A 21,790-nucleotide genomic window follows, 5' to 3' on the forward strand; every position below is an offset into this window, starting at 1 on the left:
CTGCTTTTTAACATGCTGTCTAGGTTTGTCATAGCTTTCCTTCCAAGGAATAAGCATTTTTAATGTCATGGCTGCAGTTACCATTTGCAGTGATTGGAGCCCAAGAAAGTAAAATCTGTCACTCTTTCCACTTTGTCCCCTTCTATTTGCTATGAAATGATGGGACTGCTATGCTATGAAATGCCATAATCTTATTAATAGTTTTATGAATGTTGAGTTTTAAGCCAGCTTTTTCATTCTCCTCTTTCACCCTCATCAATAGGTACTTTAGCTCCTCTTCACTTTCTGCCAATAGAGTGCGATCATCTGCATACCTGAGGTTGTTGATATTTCTGCTGGCAATCCAGCTTGTGATTCATCCAGCCTGGCAGGCATTTCACATGATGTGTTTTGCAAATAAGTTAAAAAGCAGGGTGACAATACCCAGCCTTATTGTACTCCTTTCCAATTTTGAACCAGTCAGCATGATACATATCTATTATTAAATATAACGCCTACATTATTTTTTACCTATATAATCAATACAGCCATTTCACTTTGATAGTTCCATTTCAGAAAAGAGGCTTTTTTTTGTTTTGTTTTGTTACATCTTTGAATGTTAGTATTAAAAGATTAAGTTAAGCAGATGGTATAGTATGTAAGCATTTTATGAACAGCTGCTAAATTGAAATATATCGGCCTTTACAGTATTTTCAGTACAATAAAGCCTCATGCAAAGATGGCAAATATTATATTAATAACCATAAATTAACAATCATATTGAATACTTTTTGCATTCTATTATTAAACAATGAAATTGTAACTAAAAAAACAGCAGGAGGGAATATATAGAGATATTTGATTTGTATTAAAAACTAAATTCTCAGCAATAAATGATAATTGGAACCACAGAAACAGGGAGAGATTGCTAGAATAAAAAAAGCCCATTATTGACTTCAAAAAGTAGCTGCATTTTCCCTGAATATCCAAGCTCTTGTTTTTTCCTCCTTTATCTATAATACTGCATTTCAGAGATGCTGTGAATATATTTGGACCAACAGAGAATAAAATGAGAGAGTGGGCCAGATACCGTGTATTTTTTATTGTGGTTAGAGCTCTTCTTTTACTTTTTTTTTTTTTTTTTTAATCTCTTCCACCTTCTGCTTTCTGCCTCTGGCTCAGGATATTTCACTTTCTATCACATGCATTTACCAGATTCTTGATGTACTCATCTCTCTCTGCTCTCAGCAGGGTCTTGGAAACACAAAAGGAAAATTGTTTAGGAGGATGAGTACATTAAGAGCAAGAATTGGCAAGCAGCCAGAGAACTGTCTTGGAACGATAGGTAGTTGACAGAAGGCCATGGACATTTTACAGAAAAACACAGGAAGCTAGATTTCCGTTATTAAGTACACAAGTGGTCGGAAGATGGTCCCGAATTTCGATGTCAATTACTACATTCTGTGCGGAAGGTCATGAGTCTCAACACTCGGAGGATTCACCAGTCATCACACTCAAGAGACCTGTCTTTCTGGTTGTCAGCTTTGTTCCCATTACCTGACTCAGAGCCCCAGGCCTCGCACCAGATGCAGCTCTGCCCGCCCCACTTCTGTGTGGACTTTGGCTTGCTGTCACAGGTAAAGCAGCTGCTGGGACAGTCTTGCACTGGAAATATTTTTCTGTTTCTGTAGATCAGCCTTTTGAGCCCTTTTTCTCTGTAGGTCCCATGAAGTGCTTTGATAGTGTATCTCCCTCTCCTGGGAATGTACAATCTATGAGTGCTGGCAGGTTTTATATGTTTTTTCCTCAACTCCTTATGAAGTCAGAATGAGGCAGGAGCTCTAGGCTCAGGGGGAGCTATCTTTTCATCTTCTAACTGAATAGTTCACATGCAATATCTGCAAATACCTTCTTTCTGAGAAATCCAACCTTTAAACAAGCAAATAACATTTAAAAACTTTAATATATATATATATGACATATGTATATCAGAAAATGATAACTATCATGAAGAAAATTAAAGGAGGATAAGGTACTGGAGAATGATGATAATTTATATAAGTTGATTGACTTTTTCTGAACGGTGACTTTTGAGGAGAGCTCTCGGCTCTCACTTGAATGTAAGTTCAGTAGGGCAAGGGTTATTACTTATCTCCACTTTTTAAACGCAGTGCCCCAAATGGTGCTGACACATATTGATAAGCAAAAATACTTCTTGGAAAATATTTGGTAAATCAAGTAATATTCTATTCTGCTTTCTCTTTTTAAAAAGGCATGCAACTTAAAGTGGAAATATTTGTATATAAAATGGTTAACTATAAAATCTGTTTCTAAGAGTTTTGTACCCAGTTATCCAGATATGTTGGCTGATTGGAGGAATTTATCACCAAAAAGATTGTTTTTGTTAAAAAAAAAACAAGGTATCCACAAACATGGCAGAGTGATGCAGTGGACACAGTGGAAATGGAAAGAGAGCTCTTTAACCTTCAGTTCAATTCTTTGGATCTGGACCAATTTCTTCTGCCCTATGAGAGAATAACTGCTTCTCCATTCAGAAGTAACACAAAAGTTTTCTCCAGTGAATTTCCTTTCCTTTTGAAAGGAGAGAGGTCCACAGATATCAGATTCAGGCCTTCTCAGAATCTTCCTGACAGATGTGTGACTTACATATAAAATGATAAAGAATCATGCCAAGCAAGCACTGGGGAACTTTGGAGATTAATAGGTTTTTGAATCTTTTATCTCTAATCAGTACTGCAAATTGACCTAGTTCCAAATGGTCAAGGTAAAGCATTTTTGTAGTATATATTTAAAATCCTATTTTGATTTAAAGAAATCGTGTTTAAAGGCATGCAGAACAAAAAGACGAAGATGACTGGAATAAGGTCTGGCAGAGGACATAATAGAAATGGAGTAAATTTTGAGGCATAAGTAATGCTCAATTGTTTTCTGTTCCTAAGCATATAAAATCAAATTAAATATGTCCTTAGAGCTAAATTATATCCACATTTTAAGCATAATTTATGAAATGAATTTAGGAGAATTTATAACCATATTACCTTATTTCTTTTTTTTAATCATAAAGTTTGTTTCAATTTGTTACTATTTTGTTATACATTTTTTGACATGCTATCAAGATTTTTGCACCTCAAAATAGGTGGAGAACTACGCTTTAAGTGTGTGTTTTCATCCAGTCACTTTGCAGACATCTATTTTCCTCTTCATTCACCATCAGGCAAGGTAGGAAAGTATGAGTATATATGAATCATTTAAAGACAAATTGGTTTAAATAATAAATAGGCCAAAATGATTAATCATGTAAAAATGAATATTTCTAGACAGAGATTTTTTTATGCTATATATTAGTCATTAAAATAAGTTCCCTGCTAGAGATAACAGGTTGAACAAGAAGATATTTTTTCTTTTTTGAGTGTATAACAGTAAAAATTTAAATAGAAGGAGTCATTAGATGATATTTATTCTTCTTATAGCAAAAATGCATGCAGTTCTCCTGTGTAGCTTTTTATCTTCACCTGTGGGGGACCTAGACTAACTGAAGCAGTACCTATGTTCCTGGGAGGGGAAAGAGAGGTAATCACTGTCTGATTATATACATGCAACTTCAGGACAGCTGTTTACTCCTTCTTTTATTGTTTTAGTGGATGGAAGTGTAAAATACAGCCCAGAAAAGTGATTTAAAGTATGCAGAGGAAAATAGCACATAAAGCACACAGTTGTAAGTTCATGCATACACCTGGACACTCAGGTGTTTCAACTTTAAATATGGCACTGACTTCTGTCACCTTCTGAGGGGAAAACACACGATATTATGTATGTGGAACAAGTGACAAATGATAGGAGATTTTTACTTTCTTATAATATGTTTTTAAGTCATATCTTTGCTGTTCCGTTTTCCATTATTCATGGTGAATTTTTAGATGCATCACACTTAGCTACTCATTGCATGTTCCTGTTTTATTTCTGACTTTTTAAAAACATGAAAATTTATAAATAAGTATATGTATATATACATAATATATGTAGCCTCATATATATTATTTACATTTTACAGTGTTTAGATGATTCTCTAGAGCAATAGATTTCAAATGCATTATAAATAACTCATCTTAAAATGAAAGCATACTTGGAATTTTAATTTTGAAATAGAAAAAGTGGCACAGGACCCTCAGGATTTTAGTATATTGCTCCCTTTTACTAGGGAAATGTTAATATGCATTAAAATAGAGAAATAGAGACTTTAGGTCCTAGTTTAAAAAGTTAGCTTTCTAATGTGGAGATTATGTCCCCTAAGTCATTCAACTAATATATAAACTAACTTGATTAATATGTATGGAGCTCAGTATTTATTTTGAGTACAACCTTCATGGGAAAGTGAATTTATAAGTACAGAAGTAAATTTTAGAAACAAATATATAAAATTTCCTAAGTGAAAAATGATAAAATAAAAACACAGTGAAAGACTTTATAGCAGAAACCATCTCTATGTTCCATACAAAAGAGCATACACAAAATAGAGACATTCAGAAAGGTTAAAAATAAAAGGCACACCTAAAATAAATAGTGACCATAAATCTAATCAGACATGATATACATCAAGCTTAAAATGTATTATATAATATAAAAAAGACCTTATAATGCTGAAGGCAAAAATTTACAATGAAGAAATTTGTTAATATCTGAGTATTGTCATACAAAACAATTGCATAAAGATGAAAGTAATGAGATGCAGGAAGAATCAGAAGATATCTCATTGATTAGAGAAGAATTTAGCACATATCTTTCAGTCTAAGACAGAATTAATAGAAAAAGAATGTTAGAAATGAAAGACAATGACAGCATAATCAACACGGTGGGTCTTAGAGATACATAGGGAACTCCAAGCCCCAGCAATGAAGGACGCAGGTGCCCACTGAACACTTGCAATATCGTAAGTCATAGGGAAAATCTCCATAAACTTAAAAATAAAAAGAATATAAATATTTTCTGAATACACATTAATAAAACTATAATCTTTGCTGGTAGCTCAGCTGGTAAATGGAGAAGGCAGTGGCAACCCACTCCAGTATTCTTGCCTGGAGAATCCCATGGACGGAGGAGCCTGGTGGGCTGCAGTCCATGGGGTCGCTAGGAGTTGAACATGACTGAGTAGCTTCACTTTCACTTTTCACTTTCATGCATTGGAGAAGGAAATGGCAACCCACTCCAGTGTTCTTGCCTGGAGAATCCCAGGGACGGGGGAGCCTGGTGGGCTGCCATCTCTGGGGTCGCACAGAGTCGGCATGACTGATGCAACTTAGCAGCTGGTAAAGAATCCACCTGCAATGAAAGGGACCCTAGTTCGATTCCTGGGTTGGGAAGAGCCACTGGAGAAGGGATAGGCTCCTCACTCCAGTATTCTTGGGCTTCCTTTGTGGCTCAGCTGGTAAAGAATCCACCTGAGATGCGGGAGACCTAGGTTTGGAAGATCCCCTGAAGAAGGGAAAGGCTACCCACTCCAGCATTCTGGCCTGGAGAATTCCATGGACTGTATAGCCCATGGGGTCTCAAAGAGTCAGACACAACTGAGCGACTTTCACTTTTCACTCTCAACATCAAAGGACATACTTACACAGTAAGAATTTAAAAACACAAAGAGCTCAAGAGACTCAAAAGTTTGTGTCAAAAAAAGCACTCACCTTCTGCGATGGCTCAGTCTCTATGGAGTGTTTCTCTCTGAATAAATCCATTTCTTACTTATCACTTTGTCTCTCACTAAATTCTTCCTGTGATGAGACACAAAGAACCTGAGGCTCAGTAAGTCCAGACACAAGGGGACACAGGTTCGATCCCTGGTCAGGGAAGTAAGGTCTTTAATGTCACAGAGCAACTGAACCCTGAGCACCTCAACTACTGAGCCCTCACACCTCAAGTAGAGAGTTCATGTGTCACAATAAAGGATCCTGCATGATGCAATGAAGATCCCATGTAAATAAATCAGTATTCTAAAAATATTTAAAAAAGTTTGAATCAAAATAGTAGAGGAAACTTAGTAATTCCAAAAACAGAATTTAATGTGTTATTATTGACAAAAAATAGAACTAACAACCAGATGAACAAATTTTAAACACAATAAAACAACAATGATGCTATTAAATAAAAACAAACACAAAAAACAACAAGGAGCCAATTATACAGAACAAAGGAGAGAAACAGATGTATACAGAGTTGTCATGAAAAAGAAGAAACAGCCATCAAGAGAGAACATTACAGAAATCACAAGATACTTCCATGCACAATTGTATGCAAATCAATTTGAAAATCTAGATCAAATGCTTAACTTCTAAGGAAAATATGCCCTCTATGACATATGCTTATAGAAACACAACATTCAAACAGAAAAAAATTTGCAGTGTAGAAAAATGGGGGAAATAGCTCTACTGTAGAAAAGTACTGGGCCCAAAATTTTTTACATAGGGATCCTCAAATACTTAATTTTTTTTTATTCAAATAGTACTAAACTATTTGAAGAGCAAAGAAAATGTCTGAGCTGTTATTTGATAAAAAAGATCCAAGAGTATATTAAAAGTATAATACATTATGGTGAAGTTGGATTTATTCTGGAAATTCTAGGGTAATCCAGCACTATTAAATCTACTTATCTTTTGTTAAGTGATCTGATAGAAAAAAAATCATTATCATCTTACTAGAAGCTTAAATTTATTTCTTTAAAAATAAGAAATAGGAACAGATGGATTTTTACAGGACAAAATACAGATATTTGCTCAAAAGCTCATATCTTACTTTATCAAAATTATTGGATACTTGTTCAAAATTCCAAGGAATGGCTGTATGTTTTGATACTATTTAATGTGTTTTTGGAAGTGTTAGCCAGTTATATAAACAAGGGGATAAAACTATTAAAGCATAAAAGTTGTAAAGAAAGAGAGCAAACGTGTACTTAATTTTGGAGAAAGAGGTGACATAGAATACTATTGTCATTTTTCTCTTTGGTAAAGTGGATGTTAACCTTGATAACATTTGGATACAGTGCCGTGAGGGAGTTGAAGAAGAGAAAATAAGAGAACATCACACTTAAGGCACATATTAACACTTTATTGTTCTAGCTGTCATGTTCCTCTGACCATTATTGGACTTAACTATGCAACTGCATGGTTTCCTTGGCCCTTTTAAATGGATTTTACTTACTTTCTATCATTAAGTTGAAAAGCATGTAAATTGCATCTTGTAGAATTACCAAATTAATCCTGGATATTAGGTGTGTTAGAAGACTGGTTAATAGTCTTGGACTTCTGAACATGTTTGTTTTCATTATCCATGCACCCTGTATTCCTAATTTCATCTGCCCTGAGATATAGTTGAGTCTCCTACCATTCTATGTAGAGATCTAATAAACAGAAACACTGTGGATATATATAAGCATCCTAGAGAAGTTTTAGGAGATGGTTTTTGAAAGAAGTAGAGACATAGTTCACCATGTGCCCTTTGCTTTCTCTTTTTTGAAAATTTTATTTATTTTTTAATTGAAGGATAATTGCTTCACAGAGTTTTGTTCTTTTCTGTCAAACTGCTTTCTCTTTTTTAAGCATGTATGTCATTATCTGTGAAATTATTATCAGTCTCATACTGACTGTGTTTATATGGGTTGAATGGAAATAACATTGACATCATGAGATGAAGTGCTCTATATAAATAAGATGTATTATTTTTACAAAAGTGAATTATTTTGGAAAATTGGGAACATAACCACTTAAGGGGTGGAACATAGCAGCTGTTGAACAGTACACTTATAGAACTACAGTACAATTTGCAAAAGGGTGCCAGGATCTGCTGTCTAATTTTATTTTTTGAAACAAAATTACTGGAAGAATTTAGCTCTGCAGCACAGTGCAATTAACTAAATGGGAGTTGGCCAGGAAACAAGAGTAATAACCTCATTGCTTTCATGGTCTTAGTTTTAATTTGATACTGCAAAATGAACTGATATACATGTTACCAAAATGGAAGGCAGATTAATAATACTTAAGTTTTTTAGTGATCAAACCCTCTGTTTCAATCTTGGACCCCACAGTTTTGTTTTGGTTTCTATTTTCCTATAGACAGAGCCTAAAACAGAGCTTCCCTGGTGGCTCAGTGGTAGAGACACCACCTGCAATGCAGGAGACTGCCTGTAATGCAGGCAGTGTGGGTTCAGTCCCTGGGTTTGGAAGATCCCTGGAGAAAGAACTAGCAACCCAGTCCAGTATTCTTGCCTAGGGAATCCCATGGACAGAGGAGCCTGGTGGCCTACAGTCCAAATGGTTGCAGTAGTCAGATACAGCTTAGCAACAAAATCCACCATCACCACCAAAACATTTTATGCTATTTGAACCCAGACTGATCAAATTATTGAAGCCCATAGCCTTTAAAAAGAAAAAAAAGTTGGCAAAATACAATGAACTTGTTTAGCTCATCAAAATGTTATATGAGAGAATGATTGTCATTATCTTTAAAAAAAATCGGTTACTTCATGCAGAAATTTTGTGTCTTCATTCAGCTACCCTATCATTAATTTAATAAACCTTAAAACAGCAGACAGAATGTGGTTCAGTTATGAGAAGGAAACTAGATCAGATTCCACTAGAAAATACTGTATTATTAAACAGATTTGATTAGCTTTTATACATAAGGCGTCTTTAACTATAATACATATAGAATGATTGTTAATGTTCAGTTGTGAATTCTCCAACTTGATACCGCCTTTCACCATTTTATTATCAATAGATCATTTTCCCACAGTCTTAATTATGCAAACAATTTTTTGAGATATGTTTTATACAGCAACACAATTATTCATGGGGTTTATTGAACCAAAGAGCAAAAATTAATGTGCTTAGGTAGAATATGTTTCCCCTAAGCTGTTTGCCTCAGTGGTCCTGGCAGGTCTTCAGTAGTAGCACAGCACAGCTTGACACCACAGTGGAGGTCATCCTTAAATCAGTGAAATTTATAGAAGTATCGGAAGTCTGGAAGATGATGAAAGGCAGGACTAACGGGAGAGCAAAACAACCTTCTTCACTTGACTTGGTTTTCTGCAGCCCTTCTGAAACATGAACAACGTAGCTTCCATCATGAACCTGACAGTTCTACAAATGCCCAGGGATTTTGCTCCTTACCCCAAAGTTGCCCAATAGAGATCATCAGGATAGCAATTGCTACAATCACTACCTTATTTTAATAGTATTTTCTTTATCCTTCTCATTAGATAAATTATAAAATGAAGAGGGAGTCCAGATTTACTATGAGACTAATGAATTTAAGCTTAGGTTATGTACATTGACCTCAGTGTGAGCTGGAATTTAAAGTATTAAAGTATTCTAGGTGGAGAGGAAAAATCAGATTGCAGTTAAGAAGGATTTCTATGCAACCATTTCTGGTAGGATTGCTGAACAACCCTTGCTACTGCTACTGCTAAGTTGCTTCAGTCGTGTCTGACTCTGTGCGACGCCATAGATGGCAGCCCACCAGGCTCCCCCGTCCCTGGGATTCTCCAGGCAAGAACACTGGAGTGGGTTGCCATTTCCTTCTCCAATGCATGAAAGTGTAAAGTGAAAGTGAAGTCGCTCAGTCGTGTCCGACTCTTAGCGAGCCCATGGACTGCAGCCTACCAGGCTCCTCCGTCCATGGGATTTTCCAGGCAAGAGTACTGGAGTGGGGTGCCATTGCCTTCTCCCTTAGAAGCAAGTTATTTATATTTCTTAGACGTTTGCTAATTATTTTCTTATTCTAAAATTATATTCACTTTTTTATGTTTGTAATTTATTAAAAAAATAGTTTGTTATTTTTTCTTAAATGAGTCTCTCAAACTTTCATAACATTTTGGTCTCTCCAAACCTAGATCTTCTCCCCAGAGAAAATGAGTTTGGGCATATCTGCTACCCCCATCACTGATTTATAAGCTAGAGCCCTGGATCACTTACCTGCTGCCATCATAATGCCACCCATTCTCAAATCTTAGTGATTTAAAACAAACACTTATTTAGCTCATGAGTCTGTAGGAAAGTGATTTCAGCTAGTCTTAACTGGGCTCACAAGTCTGGGGTCAGCTGGCTAGAAGCTGAGCAGGGATGGTTTTAGTTTAGATAGCTGGGGTGACTTGCCTCTGTTAGACATCTCTTTCATCCTGTAGTGAGCTACTCTGTGCATGTTCTGTGCAGGAAAGCATAGTGAGAGGAAACACAGAAATACTTGTGCATCTCATAAACTAACACCTTATTGACTAAGTCAAATCATAGGGATAACCTCACCAGAATCAAGGGTGCAGAAACAAATTGTCACCTTGGAAAATGCTCATCAGATTATCCAGTCCTTCCTTTTAAAGATTTAAACTGAGATATTTGCAGTTGAAATTATTTGAGTTATTAGATTTGCTTCAAAATAATATGAAAAGAGAGAAATGGTAGAAATGAAATGGAGCAAGATGAATCATGAGTTGATCATTGTTGAGGCTGGGAGATGAGTATATAGTATTTATAGTATTATTCTCTACTTTTGCAGAACTTTGGAGAAAGAGCCTTTACTAGACTTTCATTGCATTAAAAGGGGCTACTTTTAGCATAAATTTATTTTCAATATAGTAATTATATTATTTCCATATAATATTGATATATGATGGCTAGAGAAAAATGGACAATTGATGTTACCTAATAAAATATTAGTTGACTATTAAAAATCAAATGTTTTATCAATTTTACATATTGAAGGATGGGGTTTAATTCTGGCTAATCATTGGCCCATCTGTGTGCCAGGCACATTTCCAAGCTCTGGCCATTGGCGAAAACACATGTGTGAAATTTCTGGTCTTGAGGATTTTATAGTCGTGTTGCTTTTCTATCATAGCTGTAACAGAGTTAATAGAGTACCGCAATTTTGGTGACTTAACACAAGTATAAAATCTTAAAGTTCTGTAGGTCAGACCTCAAACATGGCTCTCACTGGACTTAAATCAAGCTATTGTCAGGAATGCATGTCTTTCTGACAGCCAGAGGGGATAATCTGTTTGCTTGTGTTTTTCTTCCTCTACAGACTCCCCTAGGTTTCTTGGCTTATGACTCCTTTTCTCTGTCTTCAGAGCAGTCATTGGTACATACTTCTGTGCTTATCTTGTGTACTCCCTGTGACTGACTATAGCCAGGAAAGGGTTTGCCATTGTTAAGGATTCCCAACTCAAGGTCTTGACTCTAATTCTAGAAAGTTTCTTTTTTCATGTTAGGTAACCTGTTCTCGGGTTGAAAGGTTTAGGATGTGGACATCTTTGGAGGGCTGTTATTTTGCCTACCATAATAGCTAAGTGGTGGGAGAAAAGAAAATAAAAATGAATAAATAAGCAGAATATATACTTTCAGACACTGATATGTAATTATAAGAATCCATAAAATAGTGGTACAGTAGACAGTTACTGGCAACTTTTGTTTCAGAGAAGACATCACTAAGGAAGTGACACATCACTTTTGTGGTAAGTGGAGACTATTTTGCAAAGTCCTATAGGCATATCATCTCTGGTAAAGACAAAGCTAATGTAAATACCCAAAATGGAGGAATAGAATGATGGTGAAGAAGTATTTCCTGACCTGGGGTATTAGTTAGGGTCCAGGTTTCTTGGCTTGTACAGGGTCTGAGTTACTCAGCTTTACTCATTTTAAATCGGTTGTAAAGAAAAGCCAACAGAGGACTTTAAGGGGAGAAAAGACAATCTGATCTGGTTTGTTTGTGAATAATAAAATGTAGTTGTCTGTCCTCCACAGAACACATTTCTAGCTTTTATTATTACATCCTAAATTAGTAAACTCACAAACTTCTAATATTTAGCAAAACATTCCTTCTTCAGTAATTAATACTAAGTTGGAAAAGGATCTAAAGGACCCATATGAGATTTGGAATGGATAAGTAAAATTGCATTAGATAATTATTTATTTTTCTTAAGTATTCTTCCTTCAGTAGAGGTAATTCTGATATTTGGCATTTATCTCACAGGTTCAAGTAGAAATAATAAAATATTCACATATTCTTTTAACAAATCCCAGTTTCCAGTATCTGTGATATTCCTTCACAATTTTAAATCTAAATAAGAAGGATATCAATAAGTCATACTGCATGGAAGTGTTTGAAACCGGTGTTATTGTTTAAATTTGTGGATAGACATTAACCATTTCACAAGTAAAAATTAATAAAATTGGCAGGAGATGGATGAATGAAATACTATCTTATCAGAAATTAATACTATTTTGAAGTGAAAGTTGCTCAGTTGTGTCCGACTCTTTGCCACCTCGTGGACTAAACAGTCCATGGACTTCTCTAGGCCAGAATACTGAAGTGGATAGCCTATCCCTTTTCCAGTGGATCTTCCCAACCCAGGAATTGAACCGTGGTCTCCTGCATTGCAGGCAGATTCTTTACCAACTGAGCTATCAGGGAAGCCCGATATGATTCATGTTTATGGTCTGCACTGTGCTAAAGAGATGAGTTCGATTGTTTTCTCTTGTGATATAATCTGCTTAAAAGATCATTCAGTGAACAGGAAAGTAATTGGATCATTTAAGTGCTAAAATTTGCATGTGTTAAAAGATGATGGCTAGAAGGGAAACCAGAAAACTAATCAAGTGACAGTGGAAGTTGTATATGAAGCTCTATTCCATCCCTGCCTGTCCTATCAGAACCAAGGTACCAATTTCTTATTTTGGCAAGGAAGGGTTCTAAAATATTCTCACTTATATGTGCTTTTAATGTGTATCCTTTTGTCTGTTTTGCATGTTAAACATATAACCAGGCCTATCCCTCTGGTGAAGAGTTCTGAAAGCTTAAAACATTGATACAAGTTGAAACATAATTTAGAATTGACTTTCTGGGAAACAGAATTACTACAGAAAATATAAATTGTTTGCTTTTTCAGTAAAGATAATGGTGACTAATTGTATCATTACCTAAAGATTAAGTTTTAATTTTTGATGATATTGAATTCATGATGATATTGAAATGATATGCTTTAATATACTATAATCTGAGCACCGAAGAGTTGATGCTTTTCAACTGTGGTGTTGGAGAAGACTCTTGAGAGTCCCTTGGACTTCAAGGAGATCAGTCCTGGGTGTTCATTGGAAGGACTGACACTAAAGCTGAAGCTCCAATACTTTGGCCACCTCATGCGAAGAGTTGACTCATTGGAAAAGACCCTGATGCTGGGAGGGATTGGGGGCAGGAGGAGAAGGGGACGACAGAGGATGAGATGGCTGGATGGCATCACTGACTCGATGGACATGAGTTTGAGTGAACTCCGGGTGTTGGTGATGGACAGGGAGGCCTGGCGTGCTACGATTCATGGGGTCGCAGTCAGACACAACTGAGCGACTGAACTGAATATACTATAAAACTGATTTTTCCCTTTCCCTCTGTTAAAGTTATCAAGATGTGTGTGTGTTTGAGTGTGTGTGTGTGTGTGTGAGAGAGAGAGAGAGAGAGAGAATGACTTTATAATCACTCATATGCATATGGCAATTTTCAATGTAACTTATCAGTAACTGAAAACAAAATTAACACACATTTTGACTACAAAATCTCATTTTATTTGATACTGTGATTGTTTTCTGATGCAGTTCAAGGTGACTGTATTAACAGTTTTGATATAACTTTTTCTTAGTAACCCATTCAAAATGATGGCTATTGTTGGAAAATGACATTCTTTCTGAATAGCCTTGTAACCATGTAATGAATCTGTAATTATGCAAACAAGCTTTCCCCTATAAAATGTCAACAGAATCAGTTCTTGCATCTGCCTTTGGTAAGTAAAGAGAAACTAAGGCATTTGCCCTCACTCTCTACTCCAATGAATAAATAAGAGGAAGCCATCTTCAACAGACTGCTTCATTTTCTACTCTTTTTAATCTCCTCCTGCCTTTCTGTAGACCGAGGAGAAGTAATAAAGCAATTAATCATGTGATATTCATATCCTGGCAGCACCAGCCTCTTATGACTACATTTACGGCTTGTACTGCCAAGCCTCTTTTATGCCACATCCTCTGGTTTGTCAAAGCTTTCCCAGTACAACTCTACACCATCCATTATTTAGCACAAGTATCATTTTATGTCAATTCAAGAGTGATTACTTAGGTAGAGAAATCAATAAAGAGAAGGTCTATTAAAACCCAGGTAATAATAGAAGGTACCAGAAAGATTCTAATCTGCCCTGTGACTTGGCAAGAGGCCCTGTCTTAAGTCATTAAGAGTTCACTTGCTCTTGTAGCATCACTAGACATTTTTTAACCGTAGAATATGATCACCTCCATGCTGTGACTTGCGGATAGATTCTTTAGAGGGGGTCCAAGTTGATCTTCCAAGGGAAACATTTGGAGTTTCTGATTTTGATAGACCAGGGGAGTAACTGAACCACCCTTCATTTTTCACTTTCCTGGGTATGAGTTGCACTGATTGAAATACACTAAGGGGTCTTCTGGCGATGACCTGATAATTAGGGAGATTCCAGAAGGCCCCACAAACTGGATAAAATTGAAATTTGCCAAACAATCCCATCGTTTGAGTAAGTCTTAGATTCTAGTTATTTCTGAATGATTGGGAAAGACATGATAAGACAGAGAAGCAAGAAATTCTCTTCTAGAGATCATAGGGGTGTGCTTCAAGTCCTTTCTAAGTGCCAGTATTGAGAAACTTATTTCAAGGAGCATCCTCTACAATGCTATTTTTGCTCCTTTCTACAACTGGATGTCAGGAGTCCATCCTGATAAGTGCATTGATTGTGGAATTTATAGCATGCCACAGTCAGCATCTTAGACTGCCCTGACTGCCCTCAATTGTCTGACCAGGCAACAGAGTGGAAGGGGAATACTAAACCATATCCAGACACTGCGGAGAGCATGTTCCATAACAGAGACTCAGCACTCCAGAGATCATATGACTACTAATGTTCTTCATCTTTCATTTTATGTAAACTTGGAGAGAAGTTGGAGTGTCTGACTTCATTCAGTGGAATCTACTTTAAAGAAGACTAGGCTTTAGAGTAACAAGAGAATGTATTGGCGTCCATTATAAAATAATTAATTAAAAGGTTATGTTTATATTAAGAAGGTTCTGGCTGACTTTGAAATCACTCTTAAAGATATATGATTATTAATGCCAGTATACAATATGCATGAATACAGAGAGTGATTTTAGAATTTACTGTATGAATGAAGTAATCAATAGTATTTCTACTTGTTTATTTTTATGTTTGTTTCAATGGTATCTGATAATATATAGAGTTCCATGTACTGCCTAAATAAACTTAAACACAGGTGCTTAGGTTCTGGCAACACAAGAAAGAAAAAGAGAATGAGTAGTTTATGTTCTCAGAGTTCCACATGTAAGGATATCATGCCTTTCAAAAAATTAAACATTTGCTAATCTCCATGTTGATAGACTTAGTAAAAATATAGAACTATGAGTTCAGTTTTTGGCCATAATTACATCAGAAGATATCGTGTTTCAGTGCAGTGTTTTTTGTTACTTTTACTTCTCCTGTAATTTCACTTAGTTTATTTTTCTGTATATTAAGCAATAAATCATATTTAAATGTAGTAATGGCAAGGAAAAAGATGAAGTCACTTACCTCCAGGTTAGTCCCTACAGTGAAACTATTGTTTTTTCTTCTCTAGAAATCTCAGGCCTGGAATACAATGGCTCTTAGAAATTAGGTCAGATACCAAAAGGAAAAAAAAAAAAATACACAAAATGAACAGAAAACCGTAGGATCAACAACAAGTAAACACATTAACCATCTCAAAGTGTCATCAACCTGACACTTTGTGGTGTCAGGTAATATACTTTCTGCCTTGGTGATGTGCTTACATATATATTTTTGAATGATTTGCAGACGATTTTGTTACAACCTAATGATTCAACCAGACTGTAGGAAGAAAAGTAAAATCTGTATGTTCTATTGAGGCAGAAGACGATTTGAGGGGAGACACATGAATGAGACAGGTGAGTCAAATTCTGAGGCACTACAACCCAAGAACGTAATTTTCTAAATACTAGTTTTCTATTCCCTTCAGCAGAGGAAAATTATTTTTTCTCAAAAGATATCAGTGCTGGACATGTCTGGGTTCTCATAAGGAAAGTTGTCAATAGAAAACATGACATTTGTAAAGAATGACCACTGATCAAAGTAGTTCTGACAATAAAAATTCACATAAGCTTTGCATCCAATAAATAGTACCATTTAATCTACCACTGGATTTTTCAAATTAATCAAGAAGAGGGTTATTTCTGCTTACAGAGGGGGAATAGTCATCCATGGTTTAGTCAGTTTAGTCTTAGGGGGAAAAAAAAAGAAAGCTTTGTGTTGCATGGTGCTTGGAAAATAAAACCTGAGAAGAATTCTATTAAGTTTATTCCACGCTGGTAGAAAGCAGAGTAAGCATTCACTTCTGAATTACTAGTTAAAGAAAAATAGTAATACTGATGAGTGGTCCTCCTATGAAATGTGACACTGTGGGGCTTTTCTACAACTTATTGAATGAAATGGCCATGTCAATTTCATATTTTTCTGAAAAGAGAAAAAAAGCATGATTGACTTTTATGGTGGATATTAAGGAACTTAGATTTAAAGGGGAACTTAATTAAGACTTCTAAATGGAGTCTTCTCTCTACACTGTGTTCTCATCCGTTACTTTGACTGATAAAACTATTTCTGTGCAAAGGGCTCCCCAAATCTCTGACTCATCCCTGAGCCCCACATTTATATGTGCAGTAACCTAATAAAGTTCTATTTTATATTAAGAGTGAACGACGCACTCTAGTTTTCAATCCCAGCACCTGAAATAAAGTCTATCCTCCTTACCACGGCCTGCGAGTGCCTCATAATTTGGCCATCTAATTTGGAATTTGTTCCCCAGCACTCTTCATGCGGCCTGCTAGACTCTGACCCTTGCTTTCTTTCTGTTCTTTGAACGCTGAGCTCATTTCCATTGGGAGCATCTGCATTCTGTTTGTCTGGATGACTTTCCTTCAGCTATGTCAGGCTCTTTCCTGTCTTTTAAGTCTCCTGTTAAAGGGCACTTGTCAGTAAAGTCGCACTGCACTGTCCATCTGAATGACCCCCTGGGGTCCCAGCCGCACCTCACAATTCCCTATCACATCTTCTGATTTCCATTTTCTTTAATTTTATTACTGTTTGAATATGCTATAGGTTTGAACAGACATGTGTTTCCTCCCAGGTGACTACGCCGCCTGCGACACAAATACAACTAGTAAACGATGAATAGATGTTTGTAAAAATGAATGTTTGCTTGTGTTTAAATCTATTTCTACTCAATCTATAAGTTAAGTTCTTTGTATTCCACATGAATTCCTCTTATTTTTTCTTGAATCTCCTAATCTGGACTTTATAGCTGCTTCCATTTATTTCCATTATAATTAGATTTTTCTGGATAATATTTACACTATTTTGACATAAATTGAGGGAAGATTTATACCACTCTTCATTCCAAAAAACTATCTTTAAATAGTGAGTTGCTTCGTACAATACCAACTCTATTTTCTAGAATTATTTTCAGTGTTTGTGAATAAAATAGTCAAATGCACTGTTTTATTTTGTGTGTGGTAAGTTGAACATTGTTCACAGGTTTGCAGTTATTCACATCTCTCTGTCACATGTTTTTGTCTCTGAGACTGTTTTTCTAGAAAATGTATTAATGGTTTATTCAAAGTGCTAGAAAATGAGACTATATCTTTTTAAAAACAAAGCATATCCCTATTATGAAAATTCAGGTGGTCAGATGTACATGGTCTTTACATCCTTCTACATTAGAAAACTTTCCAAGAAATCACATGGAACTATCTTTCTTGCTCTTTAGCACTGTGAACATCTCATTGACTCTGCCATATCTTTTGTCTCAAAGTTAGTCCAATGTAACCCCAAGAATTTTAGCAAAGTGAGACCTCTGCTTTCATATAACTTTATGTCTTTTGGATTCAGAAGTTTATTGGTATAGATGTTCTTATAGTAAAAGTTTATTTTCTAGGTTTTGGCAGGACAGAGAAGTAAAAGTAGGAATGTTATTTTGATTCTGCAAATTTAAATAATTAAAAAGAGAATAAAGTAAATAATTAGATAAGACATACTATAAGATTGATACATACGCCAGACATATCAACACAGATTAGTGAAAAAGTATCTAGCACGTGGTATGTAGAAAGTAGTAATATTATTAAAGTACGTACGTGTTAGGCTAGGATATGTGTTGATAGACAATCCCACAGTCTCAGTGGCTTAACAAAAGTTTTATCTCCATATTCCAAGGGATTTTTGCTCCACACTGTCATGTCTGATAGAAGCTCCAACATCTAATAACTTTATCATCTAGCAAATGCACTCTGCTAGTTTTGACAAAGGAAGACACTCTGTTACAGTTTCTAGTAGGGTTAACATATAAAAGATACATTTATTTTAACAAAATATTGTGTATTTTATTTGGGTGAGGGACTGAAAACAATGAAGTATATAATACAGATATATATATATATATATATATATATATATATATATATATATATTTCTACAAAGTTTTGCCTGGACTGTATTATCCATAAAAAAAATGGCTAGATGATCAGTTGTCAAATGGAAGGTTTTTTCTTAGATTTATCCTCTCCAATTTTAATTAATGATTTAGAAAATATATGAGCTGCTATATATTATCTAGTGATAAAACAATTCTGTTTAAAAATTTAGACTTTATGGATATTTCAGTGAGTTGTGGAAAAAGTATTTCATGCATCATTATAGATGATGACAAGTATATTTTACCTCCCATGTAGAAAGTAAGAGTTTTACATGTCAAAGCATTACTTTCTTGTTCTGGCTTTCTGCAAGATCAGGTGAATTTTAATTTATTTTAAACCTTCCCCATTGCTTATTATAATGCAGTTATATTTATACTTAGAGTTTTATTGGCCCTATAGAAGTCACTGTGACTAATTAATATTTTATATTTCCATAGATGTGATAGTTTTCTATTATTAATGATTTTGTAAAAATATATAACCAATAGAGCATTTTAACATAAATAAAGAAGAAATAAATGGAAAACAGATACAAGTATATATTTTGGGTCATAATGATATATTCATATGTACCTTGAATACTCAATAAAAAGCAGCTAAATCATAAAAAAAAAAGTTTTGAATTCTCTTTGAGTACATTTCATTGATAGAGTATCTGTTGCCTTCTTGTTTCTTCTTGTCATCTGATTTTTATTTTGTAAGTTTCAGGTTATACATCATAATTTGAATGTCTGTACCTTCCATCTAGCTTTCCTGGTAGCTCAGCTGGTGAAGAATCCGCCCGCAATGCAGGAGACCTGGGTTCCATCCCTGGGTTGGGAAGTTTCCCTGGAAGACAGCATGGTGACCCACTCTAGTATTCTTGCCTGGAGAATCCCCATGGACACTAAAGCCTGGAGGGCTACAGTCCATGGGACCCCAAAGGACACGGCTGAGTGACTAAGTGCACACACACTCACCTTCCATCGGTGTACTCATACTCTCTGCTATCAAAGAAGGCACTGCAATTGTTCTTAAATAGGTCTTTGTCTAAGAAAGGAGAAATTGAAGCAGATTAGTAATAAAAGTTGTAAGATAAACCGTGAACACTATAACACAGTCAGAAAAAGGAGAGACCTGCCACAAGAAATATTTACCAGAGATAGCATCATGAAATGTCAAGGGCTGTTTTGCATGTAGTTTAGCCTAAACAAAGGACAGGACCTCAAGAAGTCAGAATAAAAGCACTTGATTTCCCCAGGGCCGTGGAGGTAGATAATTTTATGTCTTGGGTGTTTAGAGGAGCAAGGATGAATTGAAAGTTGATGAAGAATAAAATAAAGGGTAAAAGCCTGAGCATACTGGTAATTTGAGTTTAATAAGTTATGTTGTGTAAATTACTTACCCATGTCAAACCAACATGTTACGCACAGTGTAATATATTTACTTTCTACAAAACTTCTGGCAGTATTGTATATGTGTGAGGTAGAAGGGAGAAGGAAGAAAGGGAATGAGGAAGAGAAAAGGAGGGGAGGGGAGGAGAGGAGGGGAAGAATGTGGGGGGAATGTAGGGGAAGGAAGGATGGGAATACATGAGAAAGACACAGAGATTTATATCTTTTGAAAATCCGAATTTGGTCTTTGGTTTCCATTTTGGAATGAAAGCCCCAGTGACAATATAATTGTCATTTCATTTAAACTGCCCCCCCCCAGGAAGATTGCTAATCCCAAGGAATAAGCAAATTAAATATTGGGAAATGAATTCCTTGAAGCCCAGGTTTCTTTCTGATGATATGCAGGGGGAAAGATTTTCTGTAAAATAATTTTTTTAAAAAAGGGTTGTGTTTTCAGAAATAGTGCAAAACCAAATTATTTTGATTCCATAGATGTCTCAAGAATTAAATTGATATTATTACTTCCTTAAAATAACTAGCCTGTAGATTATTTTCTGACAAATATGTCATTTCTTTTTGCAATTGATCTTTGAATATGCCTAGTTGCATCAAAGTCTTCTAGTTTGGAAATCTAGCATTGATGACTTTTTCTTTACAATTCTTATGTTCACTACAGTTTCTTACAGCTTCAGTTGAAAATTCTTGAGACTCACACTTTCCTCTCATTTCCAAACAATATATTCAGTTTTTATGTTTATACATTCCTTTGGAAGTGCTTTCTGGTCTTTCTAATTTATTTTTACTTCCATTGAATCCTGGTTATTATTTCCTCTATACAATTTAGAGATTACAGTTCCCCAAATAATCATAACATGATCTCATTGTTTATGTTCATGAAAATATAATTTGAGTTATATGTTTACACCATCATTATGATCAAGCCATTTAAAGCTTATTCTCATTAAAAATTCCAAAATATTGGAGTGAATGACCGAAACCCATTTAGCATCAACACACTATGATACTATATTACTGTCTGCCAAATTAAGCTTGAGTAAGTTTTTTAAGTTTCTCTTCATATTAACCCATCTTAAATTTCCAATCTAATTTCTACTATTGCTCAGTGTGTATTCTCAATTGTAGTTAAACTAGTCACCTTCTATAAACAAATTCTGCAATTATCTATGTTGATTTGACTTTGGCAATTGTTTGACCTCAGTCTGAACATTAATTTATCTCTGAATTTTCCTCTCCCATCAGACACCAAAAAAAGAACCTGCATTGGCTATGGTCTACTGTTTTAGAAAATATCTTATTCTCCTTTCACAGAATATTTTTTGCTTTCCATTCCATATAGGTATCTGTCATCTTTTTCAGAATTCCAAGCTAAACCAAATGTATGCAAGATTGCATTTATGTAGTGTGATTCTTCTCAAATTCATTTCTTCTGTGTAAATTGAAGCAGCATTCTGATTTCTTGCACTTATATCATCTCTTCCTCATGTGTTTTTTAATTGTTGATATTTTCCTTTAGGGGAGTCTCGTTTTGCATTTCTGCTCTAAAATGTAGCTCACTCTGACCTGTATGGATCCCTTCAGTTTAGTTCCTGTGTTTTAGGATGCTGTGATAGACAGCATCCGTTTGTCTATCACTTTTTTGTTTTTGCATGTTTTTCCGGTTACATGCTATCTAATTGCTCATTAATGGCAGAATTTTCTACTCTGTCTCTAAATAAGCAAAACTATACTTCTTATTGTGAGCATCAAAATGGAGTAGGCTCATTTAGGAAGTAGTATCCCAACTGAATGGGAAAAAAGTTGAAAATCACTTG

The 21,790-nt window shown here is 35.4% G+C and overlaps 1 long non-coding RNA gene across 1 annotated transcript in view; it reads left to right on the top strand.

Moving 5' to 3' along the window:
• LOC123332756 overlaps positions 1–19,393 on the top strand; it is a 64,297-nt gene extending 44,904 nt beyond the window's left edge. The window contains exons 2-3 of the long non-coding RNA XR_006549761.2: positions 15,896–16,005; positions 19,334–19,393. This is a non-coding gene — a long non-coding RNA (uncharacterized LOC123332756). The remainder of the gene's footprint in view (positions 1–15,895; positions 16,006–19,333) is intronic.
• The last annotated feature ends 2,397 nt before the right edge of the window (positions 19,394–21,790 follow it).

The sequence above is a fragment of the Bubalus bubalis genome, chromosome 3 (genome assembly GCF_019923935.1).
Source record: "Bubalus bubalis isolate 160015118507 breed Murrah chromosome 3, NDDB_SH_1, whole genome shotgun sequence".
Taxonomy (NCBI): domain Eukaryota; kingdom Metazoa; phylum Chordata; class Mammalia; order Artiodactyla; family Bovidae; genus Bubalus; species Bubalus bubalis.